The sequence below is a fragment of the Crinia signifera genome, chromosome 5 (assembly GCF_055691185.1).
Source record: "Crinia signifera chromosome 5, ASM5569118v1, whole genome shotgun sequence".
In the NCBI taxonomy this organism is placed as follows: Eukaryota; Metazoa; Chordata; class Amphibia; order Anura; family Myobatrachidae; genus Crinia; species Crinia signifera.
In genome coordinates, this window is record NC_139221.1 from 212,778,566 (window position 1) to 212,794,978 (window position 16,413).

At 42.2% G+C, this 16,413-nt stretch overlaps 1 long non-coding RNA gene across 1 annotated transcript; it reads left to right on the forward strand.

Moving 5' to 3' along the window:
• The first annotated feature begins 12,393 nt into the window (after window positions 1-12,393).
• Window positions 12,394-13,485, forward strand: LOC146079640 (uncharacterized). Its single transcript, XR_014474667.1, has 4 exons — window positions 12,394-12,443; window positions 12,575-12,689; window positions 12,810-12,870; window positions 13,259-13,485. It is a non-coding gene; the product is annotated as an uncharacterized LOC146079640 (long non-coding RNA).
• The last annotated feature ends 2,928 nt before the right edge of the window (window positions 13,486-16,413 follow it).

Below are 16,413 nucleotides of genomic sequence, written 5' to 3' on the forward strand. Positions count from 1 at the left end.
AAAGGCACCTCACGGGTGTGGGATTATTTTTACCCAATTCTAACGTTACCAGAAGCATCTGCTCCATTTGTGAGGCCAAAGTTTTGCATCTCCTCCATGCTATGCATTTTGTAGTGAGTTCATTAAATTAATTTTACAAAATCACAATGTAAGTAAAACCCTCATCATCAACCGCCTCATTTGTTATCAGCGGTAGCCCTTCCAAAATATTGTTTTGTGGGGCCCAAAACCATGAACTTTAGCCAAAAAAGTGGCAGTCCATGTCACTGAAGTGCTTGTTTTTTTTAATTTCTGTGTGTCTTTTTTTAATATTCAACAAGTTTGGATTGGACAATTCCACCTTGCACTTTTTTTCTGCCTCTGCTGTGTGTTTCACAGCTGATACTAATAGCTTTAAATTGCTGTGTGTTTGTACTGCTGCTCTGTTACTTAGGGCCTTATTCTGGTTGGAGCGGCCGGGCCGTACGCGTACGTCCCGGTGTTTTTCATGATCTGCGCATGCGCCAATTCGCTAATGCGCAGGCGCGAACACTCCACAACGCTTACGGACGGGTCTCTACGTGCGAAAAAACCTGTACGCGAGTGTACGGGTAATGGGGGCGGCATAGGGGCGTGTTGAGGGGAGCGGCCGAAATAATGAGGGAAAATGGGCGTAAATATGGGCGTACACGGGGGTGTGCACCAAAAATGAGCGGTGCTACTACCGCACGATCGTCTAAAGCACCGTTCATTTCGGCCACCAAACAGGCGGCCGCCAACCTCCAGCTCAGACCACCCCTACAGATACCGCATGCCAGCGTGCGCCTGAGTTAGCTAATTAACGCTGATTACTACTCAAACACATACACCTGAATGTAATAAGCAATGCTGCAGTCTATTAAGTCCAAACCATGATTTCACTACCTGCAAGCCACACACAGCACGCAAACACATTGGAAGCTTATCTTTCTATACTTCTCGACATTTAAACGTTTGTTTAATTTAAGGTAAGAATCTTTTTAACACCTGCTTATATATGCTAAGGTAGGTATTTGCTAAACAGTTAGACACATTCACTACGTGCTTTCATAGACTTTACACAGTAGCACACTCAATCTACACAAGTCGACACGTGTCAACGTGTTCACTCTAATACAAACATAGGTTTTGTATTTAGGATACAATAACATAAACCACATCTAACACCTACAAAGGATGTTTCAGCAATGTTTTAAGCCCATGCCCACTATTTTGCACACAATCTTTGTATAGTACCCAAAATACAGAACTCTACCACTATCTCATCTGCTATGAATTGGATGTTACTACACTCTGGATGTAAGATGCCACCAATCACATTATTGCACTCACATCTCTCTAACAAAGGATTCCTACATCTGCTTATGACACTGTAAAATCATATATATTTAAAAAGTTATACATGTTTGTTCACAAGCAATTTTATCATGTTTGGCCCATTCACACATCTTTTTTTAGGGAGGACACATATGCATTCCTACACAAATTTACCTTTTCACCCTTGTTTGTCTGCCTCACCCACTCCATGAGGAAAGCATTGTTCTGGACCTGCTTTTACCTACTACTGTAGGAGCTACCTCACCTGCACACAAACTGCTTTCTCACCTATTAAGTTGCTCTGCACATGTGCTGACACAAACTAATTAGCTGGGAAAAGTTGGATAGGAACATGGCAATGGCCATGGAGAGGGTTACACATGGGGAACTTCTACCACACTTCAACAAATTTGCAAAAATACCCTGGTCAGTAAGTACACATAAATGTAGTATTTGTTTCACACAAGAAATTACACATACCACAATTTTTATTGAATTGGTAAAAGAAATTTATTTGCTGTTCAGCATCACAGCTTATTTGACACTTTAATGTCAGAAATTAAATAAACAAATAAAATAGACACAAAAATAAAAAAACAGCCAGAACAAGAGGTTGCATATCTCCAAACATGTGTTACCCTGCAAATGCAATGGTGAAAGAAATGGGGACACCAGAATACATACTGCAACAACCAGGGTGAATACTAAGCAAGATACACACCACCAAAAATTTATCCTGCATTTGTAGAGGTCAAAATAAGAACTTTAATGCCCATGGCACGCAAATGGATAGATGGCCAACTCAGGAAGTGGATGTCCAGTGCAATTTAAACATTTGGGGTCCAACCACAGAGGAAGTGAACCAGGTCTCATTATTTGGGCCCTTTTCTCCCACTTTTAGATGGGGCCTTGGGGACAGGGGCCTTTGGGTCAGATGGCTTGCGGCGTCTTCCCCTAGTGGACACAGGAGGGTCAGCAGAGGTGGAAGGTTGGGGAGCAGCTTGGGGTGGGGCAGCAGATGGGGGATTGTCCCTTAGGGACCTGGCGGTGGGCAGCAGCTCCGCAAGAATGTCATTCAGGCGGCTGAGGTGTTGGCCAATGTTTTGCATGCCAGCCGCCAGAGTGTCATTAATGCGGTTGAAGGCCTCACACTGCTGCCTGTTTGTGGCCTTCCAATCCTCCAAAAATTCCCCAATCTGCTGCTGACGGAGCGCAGCATCCACCCCTTGCTGCTCGATCCTCTCCAGCGTCACCATCATGCTCTCTTCCCATGTCTCCTGTGGCTGGGGCTGGGGGTGTCTTCTTGGTGGAGGCTGGACCACTCGCTCCACCTGTGGCTCTGCAGAGGAAGATGCTGCCGGTACATCCTGGGTTTCTGCTTCTGCTAGGATAATAATTGAAAAAAATGTCACCATCACATACGCACTAAAAAATCTCTTTCAAAATACAATGCATTACTGTGACTTACCATCAAAAGCAGCATCAAAGACCTCCGCCGGGAGCTCACTGTCCATATTGGAGATCCCCCTGACCTCGCCCACATCAATGACGTCCAAGGCGTCCTGCTCCAGGGGGGGTATACTCCAAATGATCGGGCATAGGACCTCTCCCGGTGGACATGCTGTGGTTGTACCGGTCAGTCATCTTCCTCTTCATTGCCGTTTTGAAGTCAGTCCACCTACAAGTTTAAAAATACAAATATCACCATGAGATATGTGCACCACTGTGCTACGTGTAGGGTTACCACCTAGTCCCTTTAATTCCGGACACATGTTACTTACACAGGTTCTGTGGCAGTTTAAAATTAGGTGAAGTGGAGTCTTGAAGTCAGCCAGCCACAGAACCTGTGTAATTAATATGTGTCAGGAATTAAAGGGACTAGGTGGTACCCCTAGCTACGTGACATTTCCTAGTGTGGGTGATCTTATGTTTTTTAGCCATATGTGTCCCACACACACATTCATGTCTCCATTAGGAGGCATTTCAGTGTCTCATCACATTCATTAGGCCACTAAATGCACATACATACATCACTATGCAGAAATGACATCATCCATGGCCAAATTATGCACCTCCACCTGTTGTGAAACTACACATTCCACCATAGCTTGACAATGTGGTTATTATGGAGTAATTTAACTATGGGATGGCATACTGGGATGTGTAGTTTCTCACCAGCTACATGTGCACAGTTTGCTCATTCTTGTTTCAGTAGCATCATATGGAACATGTTACAACAACTCTTTCAAAAACACACTTTCTCTTGTCCCATCACATACTTCACATGAGCAGAACTGTGCCCATAACCTCACATCACACCAATGGTGCATGTTTCATATATCAATGTGGGTTATTAGACATGGTTGTGTTCACATGTGACATTGAAGTGTAGCACTATCTACAAACACACCTTTCTATTATTCTCAAAACATACATGTAACATATGTACACACATATGACATTATCAGGGGGACAAACACCAGGGCTATTTTTCAGCAGGCTCCAGCAGCAACTGAGGCCCTTATTCTAGGTCACTCTTTCTGACCACATATTTCTTAGATGGTCAAAACCATGTGCACTGCAGGTGAGGCAGGTGTAAAACCCCACCCAAATCTGATTATCTCTGCACAAGTAACACCTGCCTCACCTGCAGTGCACATGGTTTTGTCCATCTAAGAAATATTTTGTCTGAGTGAACTAGAATAAGGGCCTCAGTTCCTGCTGGAGCCTGCTGAAAAATAGCCCTGACAAACACACTAACCTTTTCTTCACCGCTAGCCAATCTCTGACCACTGGTGACACCTGGTTCACTTCCTCTGTGATCTTGTCCCAAAGCTTTCTCCTTGCACTGGCACCCGGCTTCCTGGTTGCCAATTCTATCCATTCGCGTGCCCTGGGCACTAAGATTCTTAATTCTGCCTCTACAAATGCAGGGTTTCTCTTTCTGGTGGTGGCATCCTGCTCAGTCCTCACCCTCGATGTTGCAGCCTGTTTTCTGGTGGCCCCAGTTCTCTCACCATGCACCTGCTGGGTCACACCTGTTTGGAGAGATGCAACCTCTTGTTCTGGCTGGTTGCTTGGCCCTTGTGGAGCTGGTGGTGGTTGAAGAGGGCCTGTTAGTGAGGGGCCCGCTTGGTCTGGCAGGCTACCTCTCTCTTGAGCCCTCCTTCTCCGCTCCTGTTCCCTCTTCTGTAACGCTTCAAGCAGGGATTCTGCTTGTGCTCTCTGCAGAGCGTCCTCAGCTGCGGAATCGTCTGAGTTAGACATGTTTGCAGCAATTCTGGCCTGCATCTGACTGAATATTTATATGTTAATCTCCCGCCCAGAACAAGGGGGCGTATATTTTTTCCCGCAATGTACTTGCTAATTTACGCCGATATTTCCCGCCGATAATTGCCGCTTAAATTACGCAGGTCTCAACGCACCTGATCAATCACCTGTATATGCACATACACAGGTTGTGGAGCATTGTGTTCTGCATCGTGAAATGTGTGCACCTGTCATTCCAATGATGAGTGTTGTCAGCTGGTATCTGTTGGAGTTCGTGTATGCTTTGTGAGTCACATTTCAAAACATCACGTTATAATGCTTTCCTTACATATGTAATGAGTCTGAAATTGTCATACACCAACATGTTGCATTGTGCCCCTTTAAGCAGCGTATTTATAAGTAGACGCTTGCGTGTATTATTTTTCGCACACTGTATATACAGTACGTCTCTCCATGGAAAACGGTGTATTGTGCCCCCTTTAAGCAGCGTATTTATAAGTAGACGCTTGCGTGTATTATTTTTCGCACACTGTATATACAGTTCCTCTCTATACATTGAATGCATGCTGTTGGTTTTGGTCTGTGTATATCGGAACGGTCCGCGTAAGTTTCTATTCGCATCCAGTTTGTTAATGTAAGAAGGATTAATAAAGTTAATACCAAACAAACAATTTTTTAGACCAATCAGCAAGCACCAAAAGTGATATATGTACCTGCAATTATTAACTGCGCCATTGGCACTATGACTTCAACCAGGGCTAGGCCGTTTTCGACCCAGGAGTTGTTGGCCTTGGTTGAGGTCATGGACCGTCACCTGGGGCCCAGGGGCCCATATGTAAGCAATATGGACAAGCGGCGGGCGTATACTGCTGCCCGCCGCCTAATCTACTCCACGACCGGCGTCCGCAGAAGCCTGGGGCAAGTGGAGCGGCGCTGGTCTGACCTGCGCCGGCGGCAGCCAGTTTTGCTCTGCACACTTCGCCGCCATATTGCCCGATGTAAGTTTTTATTACTAGTATGTCTGCGTTTTTTTGCAAATGTTTTCTGTACTTTTTATAAATATGTTCCTGAGTATGTGGGTGTATATGGGGTGTATATGGGGTGTATATGGGGTGTATAGGGGGTGTATATGGGTGTATAGGGGGTGTATATGGGTGTATAGGGGGTGTATAGGGGGTGTATATGGGTGTATAGGGGGTGTATAGGGGGTGTATATGGGTGTATAGGGGGTGTATATGGGTGTATAGGGGGTGTAAAGGGGGTGTATATGGGGTGTATAGGTGGTGTATATGGGTGTATAGGGGGTGTATATGGGGTGTATAGGGGGTGTATATGGGTGTATAGGGGGTGTATGGGGGGGGGTTTAAGTAGTTGCTCAGTTTTTGGGTGTAGCATATCAATTAGTTTGCATGATAAATGTCTGAAATATAACAGCAATGATAATTTGGAAGGTTATGAGCATGACTAATGTGAATTTTTCTTTCCCCCTTTTTTATGCAACCCAATCTTCGATTTCTATGTCATCAACATGAACATTTCAGCACGGGCAAGGGCACGCATGGAAGCCCGGGAGCAGGCAGCCCGGGACCAGGCAGCCCAGGAGCAGCCAGCCCTGGAGCAGCCAGACGAGGAGGAGGAAGAGGAGGAGGAAGAGGAGGAGGAGGAAGAAGAGGAGGAGGAAGAAGAGGAGGAGGAAGAAGAGGAGGAGGAAGAGGAGGAGGAGGAAGAGGAGGCCGAGACAATGGCTCAAGCTGGGGCCCACACAATTTCCCCATCCCCTTCCCCCACCCCCTCCCCAACCCCCACCCCCACCCCCTCCCCCACCCCCACCCCCTCCCCAACCCCCACCCCCTCCCCAACCCCCTCCCCTACCCCCACCCACACCCCTACCCCCACCCCCTCCCCACCCCATTTCCAACCCCCCTACACCTCTCCACCACCCACCCCCAAACCTCTCCAATCCCCACTCACACCCACTACCTCTATCCAAATTCCCATCCCATTACCCTTGCTCCTGACCCCCCCAACCACCGCACAGCCAACCAGCGGCGACCAGGATGGCTCAAGTAGCCGTAAGTAAATAATGTGTCTAATGTTTACCTACACATTTCTACACATAAACAATCACAACAACCACATATGTGTATCCAACATCAACATTAGTTGCAACATATCACTGCAGGGCGACCATGAGGTGTGTCCTGTCCTTCTCCAGGAACAAGGGTCCCCTTGGTGGTTTTTTTGAGTGTGGCCATGCCTCACCCCTTGAATAATTGACATAACAGTACATCCTATCCGACATTAGTGGTGTGGTAGTTATGTGGCTCCAGGTGTTGGGTAACTCCAGTTCCCAGCATGATGTGCAACATAAATGTAGAGATTGTTTTGTTAATAGTGTGTGAGGCCATGCGGATGCATGCTTTACAAACATAGCTGTAGGCCTATAATTTGTACAGCAATGTCCTAAATTTAAAATAGTAAGGAGTGCTTAAGCCACAACAATGTCATAACCCTTAAATAGCACAGCCTAATTGTGAGGTTAGAGGACAGTCCCCCAAAACCAAAGTACCAATTGGGATACAGCATACATTCATCCAAGAAGGAGTAATTTAATTAATGTTATTTACTATGTACAGTATGTGTGTGTTAACATATTATTTTTTAGTACTGTGTTTACAGCAGACCCATCTTCAATGTAGTTTAAAAATGTATGTGGCCTTCACACATAACTCTGAACTTTTTATTATGTACAAATACAACAAACATTTGTGTATGTTATATATTAATTTTTTTTTTTATCCCTTCACTACAGACACTGAACAGCAGCAGGAGGAGGTGGCAGCCCTCATGCGGGAGATCGTCCTGACCCTCCTGTATTTACAAATCCTTTTTGGCCTTCTGGAGGCCCGCATTTAATTTATTTTTATCCCCCCCCCCCTTATTATTTTTGTTCATAATAAAAGTTTAAGTTCAGATAGAAGTTGCCTGTGTTTTTAATAATAAATATGTTAGAGGGCTTGTAAGGGTAGGTACATACAGATGTGTAATGTAAGTTATATTTGTAATTTGAGGTGAGGGGTAATGATTGATGTGTGAATGTGTGTGTTTTTGAGTAAAATAACACATAGTGAAAATGCATGAATGTTTAATGTTGTTAGATTAAAACATCACACATAACATTAGGGTAGGTATACATGTTACACATTTTGGACAAACTAATTATGGACATAATTTAGTACATATACAGAAACACCAACATAACTTGATTTAAAAGTAACAGCAATATGGGGACACATAGATAGTGATTAAAATGCCACATTAGAACATAACAAATATACATGTAATGAGGGTTAAAATGTTGTTTTATTAGGTCTTTATTAAGGTAGACAATTGAGTTAATAGAAAACAATAATTGAATAACAAATAGATTAATTAATCAATTGTCAGAATTGTAGTTGAAAGGCAAGATTTGCAGGTCCATATATGTGAAGGGTATGCCAGCGTACACGGACGTACGCTCACTCTCACGAGCGGTGACATAAGCTGAGTTTTCCATTGAAAACAATAGGGACCCGTCCGTGCAAGCTGGCGTACGCTCAGATCTCCGCAAGAAGTCGTTGGGAAGACGGACGAAAGACGTCCGTAAACGGCGACGTACGCTCAGTTGTACGCCAGTTGTCGGAGTGTAAGGGCTGGCCCGTCCGCGTACGTTGCCGTACGCTCATTTGTACGCCACTCCCCTTCTATGTTGTTTCTGCCCGTACGTAAGCGGCTGATTTGTGGGTGGACTTAACTCCAACGGCCGCGTATGGCTAGCGTACGTTAATAGTGAACGTACTCACGTTTGGCCGCACCGATCAGAATAAGGCCCTTAATAACTAGCCAGCATAATCTTTGATGAGTGTTTTTCAGTACCTCCAGGAGGCACATTGTTTCTGATGAAGAGGAGTTTGTTGTTCCGGTCAGATCCCCATTTTTGCTTCAACAATGGCTCCTTTACCTCCTAATCTTTATGTTTTTTTTCCTCATCTAGGAGAAAGGCATTACATTGCGCTGCCATATTTATTTTGATTTATTTAGTTAATTCTTGAAAAGAAAATAAAGGTAATAAAATATGTCTTCGCATTGGTAATGTAATTAAAGATGTTAAAACAATGATACAAAGTTCAGTTTTGTACAAGTTATTTTTGATCTTTATGTTTTTTTAACATGGGCCTAACTGCTTACAACATTTCTGGCCATTACTCATACAAAACTTGTTTCAAGTGTAGCCAGGTCCTTTGTCAATAAAAAGGAAAAAGTTGGATCATGTAATTCACTATTTAAACATACTGAATTTTAGCCATAAATTTGACTTTAAAATAGTATTAGTTAATATAAAAACACTTTTTATTTATTTTAAACATGATAAAGCAGTGATAATTGGCAAACCAAATTTCATTGGCAACACAAAAGGGTTCAGTATATTTTGTTGACATTCATCACGTCGACAATGAACCCATTCACATTCATGTTGACACTGATAACGTGACAACATAATTAGAATGTTGACAAAGTTGCTGGTGGTCTTTTGGTTACTTGCCTAGTTTGGCAGGTCCATAGGATCCAGTGGTCATCTGGTGAGGTATTCTAGCTGAAATCTGTGGTTTTCCAGCAGTGAGTATATCTCTATGGTACTTGTTTCCTAGCACGGTGCCCATCGGGTCCATCGCATACCTTAACTTAACTTAATTTTTATAAATGAATTCAGACATTTTATTCAATAAAATTATCACGTCAGAGAATCTCGCATATGCCTTTCATGGCAGTAGACACCCCCACGGTTTCAATTTCTCTACATTAGCATTGGTCACATTCCATTGTGGTAGTAGATCCCTAGTTTTGTAAACTCCCCACTCCCAGTGTAACAGCTACCCAAGTTTGCATATATCGCCCTCATTAACCATTAATTGTTGTATTTTTTTTAAAACTATTTTAAAATCCCTTTACTCCAGGGTTAGTTTTTTTTTTAAATAGGGCATTAAACTCCAGCACCCAGCATAAACATAGCCCCCATTTATTTCACCACCTTTGCCTATTGATCATTACCACTCCAGAAGCTTCCTACTTACCCCTTTATGAGAGCCCTGGTTATTACCTACTATAATACTGTTCCATCATCACCATGATCTGTTTTCAGTATAAACTAAGCAAATGGTGAACTCTATAAGTGAAATTTAATAGGATGAGAGATTCAGAAAGTGAGAGATTTGGTAAGAAATCTCCAGTTTTTTAAAGCAGCAATTACACTTTAAAAAAACAACTGGTTTTGCAGTGTACATGATTGCCGCTTTAAAAAAACTGAGATTTCTTACCAAAACTCTCACTTTCTGAATATCTCATCCTATAAAAATTCCCCTATGAATCCAAACTTTGCTCAAACTACACTACTATCACTAGTAACAGGATGGCTGTACCTGCAATCTATCAATAAACCAACACCAGGGATTAAGTATCTGGGCTCTTTATAATTTGAGTTATCTGTTGGTGTGATCCTATATAATACCCCTTTTACACCGCCGAAAAATCCGGGTCAGCGGCGGGTCAGACCCGGATCCGCGGCGGTGTAAATGGGGGGTATCCGTTTCCATTTACACGGGTCCTCTACCCAGGTCCTGACCTGGGTAGAACACGGATAGGACCCGTGTAAATGTCGGTGTAAATGGTCCCGCTGCGGGTGCAGGCACCCGCAGCGGGTCCACAGCGTGCAGCGCTGGGGAAGATGTTCCCAGCTGCTGCGGAAGGAGGGGGGTCCCTGCGGCTGCTGAGGAGAGGGGGGTACCTGTCAGCCTGCTGTGCTGGGGGTACGGGGGTGCTAGGGGTGCTGGGGGTACCTGTCCTGCCTGCGGTCGGATCTCAGCGGAGAAGATGATGTGCGCCGCTGCTGTATCACCCCCCTCCCCCCCATCCGGCAGCCGGTCCCTGCGGCGTATGGAGTGTCAGTATCGGCGGTCCCTCCAGCGCATAGGAACTAGTACTAGTTCCCATGCGCCAGAGGGACCCCCGCCACTGACACTCCATACGCCGCACGCCGCAGGGACCGTCTGCCGGGGAGGGGGGGGGGGGTACAGCAACGGCGCACATCATCTTCTCCGCTGAGATCCGACCGCAGACAGGACAGGTACCTTCAGCACCCCTTGCACCCCCCGGTACCCCCAGGTACACCAAGCACAGCAGGCAGGACAGGTACCCTCCGGCACCCCCAGCACCTTAAAAAAAAAAAAAAACACTTAACCTGGGTCAGCCCTGATATATATATATATATATATATATAAAAAAAGGGAAATACCTAATCGTCCGCGCCTTAAAGATGGCTAGCAGCAACTCTGAAAGTCCCCTGTTAGCCGGGACTTAAGACAGATAGAGATAAATTCCTTAACACCAAGTGGATTAAATGAGGGCGTGGACATAGTGGCATTCCTGTAGCTTTTTCTCCCTCCTTATTCCTGTTTGTTTCATTTTTCATTTTTCTTTTGTTTCATTTAATTCTTTTCACTTAATTATTCATATTGGTTTAATATTACGAGTGTGGATACTATCTTGATGGAAATGGGCCGGTGATATGCCAGCAGGAGCATTTTTTTATTATTATGCCCCATTCAGATATTTTTGGAAATTTTTGAGGTCGTTCTGACAAGAATGGCTATCTATGGCTGTAATGACCTTTAGGGACAACCAAGATAGGGTATCAATGGCTTGAATAAATGTATGCATTTATAATTTGGATAAAAATTTTGGGCGACACATTAAGGATTTTTTAAAACAAAGGGTGGAATCCCGCAGTATAATATAAACACATGCACGTATTGTAGTTTAATTTAGTATACAAATTAAGAGCACTTTAAATTTTTAATTATCTAGTACATTCACTATAAAAGGTAAATAATTAATAATAGGTATACATCTTTAGTATACCCTCACTTAAAAAATTTAAAAATATAAATAAAAATAAAATCTAATTATTATTTTTTCACTTATAAAATTTAATTGATTAATATATAGTTAGGAGGCACATGCAGTGCACTAAGACATATGTGACATATTCCTCTAAGTAAGTATATGGTAAAGGTTATTTTTATACACTATTAAAAAGTCATTATAAGTAAATATAAGTATTTGTATGCATTTATGGTTTAATCAATATATTAAGGGGAAGTTCTCTATTGGGGGTTAAATTCTTGATTGAATTGAGAGGGGAAGCAGGCACTTTTAGAGTTAAACATGGTGCCCATATGGAACGCAGCTAACGCTGCTCAATATAGAATACAAGTGGTGATTTCCCCAGCTTAGGAGAGACGGGAGCGCTGGTGACAGCTTGCGCTCCACGCCTCGCTATGAAAGTGTTCAGGAGGAACACATCAGACTACGCCGGGCGGAAGACGGGAGCGCTGGTAACAGCTTGCGCTCCACGCCTCTCTATGAAAGTGTTCAGGAGGAACACATCAGACTACGCAGGGCGGAAGTCGGGCGCGACTGTGCGTTCCATTACAGCCAAGATGGCGGCGGTTTGGAACGCACAGCGCGTCCGCCGCCCGGCTGCTCTATAATTACAGTTATGGCTGTGGGGGGTATAAGGGGTTCCCCTGGAGCAAGCGGAACATCTAATAATAGCGTAGATTAGCTGGGCACATTATATTGAGCCGTGGGACATGGCTAATTTTAAAGGGATTAGCCCCCTATTGAATAACAAACAGGAAGTGACGTTTTTTGTCTGGACCTATATATAGCCCCATCTGGGTAAAGGCTGTCATTCTGCTATTGAATACACTAGAGGTTACTTCCTGGTCACACAGCATTGTGTAAGTATTGATGTTTTTTTTTTTTTTTTTTTTTTTTTGGGCCAATTACGCTCCTGCTGATAATCACTGTCTCATATAGGTTTCCCCACTATGTAATTTAACTGATTAGGTTTTTATGTTTATATTTGAAGTTGACTTGGATGTGGATATCTGCCACTGAGTGGGTGTACTCAGTGAAACTGGGACAAAAAACTTTGTTTTTTTGTATGGGCCAGCTTTAACAAGAGCGCTGTTAACTGGTTAAATGTAAGTCCTAAATGTACCATTTTTTACAACCCACTTATATTTGGTGTTGGTGGTGGCATGTTGGATTGGAAGGGGAATTTTGGATTCTAACCCCCAGACTTTATGAATTTTTCCATCCAGATATATTCCTGCAAAAAAAACTATTTTTCTGTACCCACTCATTCTGTGATACTGCATAAAGGTACCCTCTTTATTATTATTTTTCTCTTTTGTAAAGGTATATATATATGGTATTAAATATTATTGATATGCTAAATACTTTTAATGGTGATCACTTTATATATAAAAAATCGCATTAAAATTTATTTATGTTTTTTTGTATTGCTGGTTGAAAAAAATAAGGATTTTATTTATCTTTGTCATACTAGCAACCCGCTATATTAAAGTGAGGTTAGAAGTTCTATTATGATTATTTTAAGCTCATTGGTTTATGGATAATACCGATGTATTGTTTTAATGATTATTGGATCTTATCTCTCTCTTGTCCTCTCCATCTCCTTTTTTTACTTTTCATTATTTTGTGAAATGCGATACATATTTTCCTTGACTTATTGTATTACTATTTACAGTGCAATTGTGCCGTTGTCTACCAAGTTGCCAAGTGCCCCTGAGGAAGTCACGTAGGTGACGAAACGCGTTGGGCCAGTTGTTATATTGGAAAAAATTGTATACTACGACAATTGTCACCTTCAAAGACTATATGTATTTGTGTATTTTATATGAGCCGAACTGTTAAGGCTTTTACTGAATAAATGTTTTAAACAAATGTGAGGAATAAGCTATGTACCTTTACTTATAAGCGCACTCTGTTCCTTTGTCTTTATATATATATATATATATATATATATATATTATATTTCTATATATTATATATTTATATATATATATATATATATATATATTTCTATATATATATATATATTTTTCTATAAATATATATATAAAATATTATTTAAGGCAGGGCTGACCCAGGTTCAGTGTAAATGGTGCAGATCCAGGTCCGACCCAGGTCAAAGTGCTGTGTAAATGGGGTATAAAGCAGGGTCAGACCCTGGATACTCCAGCATTCAAAGACCAGGGTCCGACCAGGGTTTTTGGTGTAAAAGGGGTTTTAGTCTGCAATAATAACACCTGCGTACACATCATTTCCAACACTATTAAATGGGGAGAGCTAGTTGTTATTCTAGATACGTGAGAAGTAACTTTGGAGCTTGGTGTTAGAAAAATGAATGATCTAATAAGGTTAAACTTTCATCTATTTGTGTTACTCGGTTACGAGGAAACAATGACTTACTGAACAATGAGGATAGATATTAAAATTGATTAATGAGGACACATGTCCTTAAAGCGCCCATCCTCTTGCATTCAAAGTGTACAGTAAGGTGGAAAACATGTCTTCCTTGCGTGTATGTGCGCATTGTCTCGTAATTGTATTTCAAGGCATCCGACAAAGCTTATTTCCTTGGAATGGTTTTGTCAAATAATAAAACTACTTGACATCAATGTAATTGACATCAGATGTGGAATTGTGGAATTGTAAACGTATGCTGTCTTTTTACTCTTTGTTTAAGCATATGCCAACAATTTTTACTTGTTTTTTTTCGTTGTTTATGGGCTAGTTAAGAAAAAAGATTTTGAAAGTTGATTAAATGTACATTGCTTATTGTCTTTCCTTTCTATTGGTTTAAAAGTGTTGTGGTCAATAAAACACAGTTTAGATTTTGATGGTTGGATACTATTAGAAGTTCTTTCAAATCACAGTGTTTGGATACACTATACTTGTAAAAAAAAACATACGGAAAAGGAAAGAAAAATTAAGAGCTACGGTATAATATATCTTCTAAGTTTAAGTGAGGTAAAATCGATTGCTGTAGTACTGTTTGTCTTCACCTTCTCCACATGGCTAAATTGAGTATGTGTCAGATGGAAGGGCTCGTATGGATGCAGGTTCAAACAGTCGTGCAAGCAACAGCTAATATCAACAAAACAGGAGGGTTAGCAGGCTTTATTGCAATTGCAGACAGTAAAATGTGACATTTACAGCTGCTTCTAGTTAAATAAACAGGTTAAAATAGCCTTGTGGTAGCTAATGTGTTGTCAAATGATTAAATGGTAGCAGATGATTGTGTGATCAGAATAGTTCATGTTTCTAATCAAATAAAAATGGGTTACGATATGAGTAATATATGCAATATCCATATGTTAATAAATTGATAGTTTGTGCTTTCTTCTACCAGTACTGTATGTAACTCTTTGAGTGCCAAGGGAACTTGTCAAAATAGGTGTGAAAATTGGCAGGCAAACCTTTTTTTAATTAACCCTTTGAGTGACAGCGTTGATGTGAGAGATCCTGAAAATATTTGTTAAAAAAGATATATATATATATACGTATGTCCTGAAGACGGGTTGATCCCGAAACGCCATAGGCACAGTAAAAAACTGCTTTACACCTGTTAAGACCCAGAGTGACATCTTTTGTTGGAGGAGTCTATGTGGTGGTACCGAGTTCCCTCTGGAGGGGCACCCGGGCGCAGATTACTACTAAGTTGGAAAGGGGGAGTGCCGGACCTTGCACAGCATATATATATATATATATATATATATATATATATATATATTCCACAGAATCCAACCCAGTCACGGTATAGGACGCAAGAACCAGCACACCACCATTTAGAATGCAAAAAAACTTTTTAGTTCATCTTCAGAGCCTTAAAGCATCATGACAATTTCACAAAGCATAGGGTACTTATCGATATCCTAGAGGGGCTGGATGATGACAACAGCTTAACCCTCGTGGCCCTTATCGCCCGACAGCTGTTTCGGAGGTCCTCCTCCTTCCTCAAGGGCTTAAGGTCTACTAACACATGTCTAAGGCTATATAGGGAACAGGGCGCCCGCCAAAATCAACCTGCATAAGCATCTCACCTGTGTACGGCTACTCCGATTCCCGCTCTGCTGCGCTCCATCTGCGTTCCAAAATGCGGAAGTATCGCGGGGATCCGGCCCGGAACTACGGCCGTGACCCGCATACCTCACTTCCGCTGTACGCACTATACTCTTAGACCGCCTCCATAGCATCGCGTCTCCGGGTGTCTTGGCAACCGCCGGTCAAGGCAGAAAACCCCGCCTGCCCGGCGTCGCTAGACTGCAGTTACTGCTGTCATTCACCCAGTCTGTGGACGGGTCACGCCCACCGCTGTCAGTGTAACAGTTTCACTGTTCTCCCCGTTTTTTTTTAAAAAATACTTGTTATACGTGATACCTGCTGTTACTCTCCCAGCAGATGGTCAAGTTACGTCCACTGCCGTTGGTTACCAGCGTCTCACTGTCATTCTAAATACTATTTGGAGAAGGAAGCATAATTTTGCGCGCAGGGGATCATAACACCATTGCTAATATCAATTCTTATGTGCCAGTACACGGCGGAGTAAGCCCATGCAGAATGCCGCCTGACAGGCACCCACATTCCCCCATCCACCTCCAACATGAATCAATCAATGCATAGCAATCGACAGTGTACCATTACATCCTTATATATGTCATTCTGCACAATTTCTATCACCATATTGAACATTATATACCATATAGTAATATTGCATTCTATTTAATCAGCAGCCCCTGATAATCAATAAAGATTCAAATTCATCTTTACATAGATCCAAAAAATACAATAAACAATCACAAAAACTGTTCAAAAAAAGATCAGAAAAAATTGTGAAAA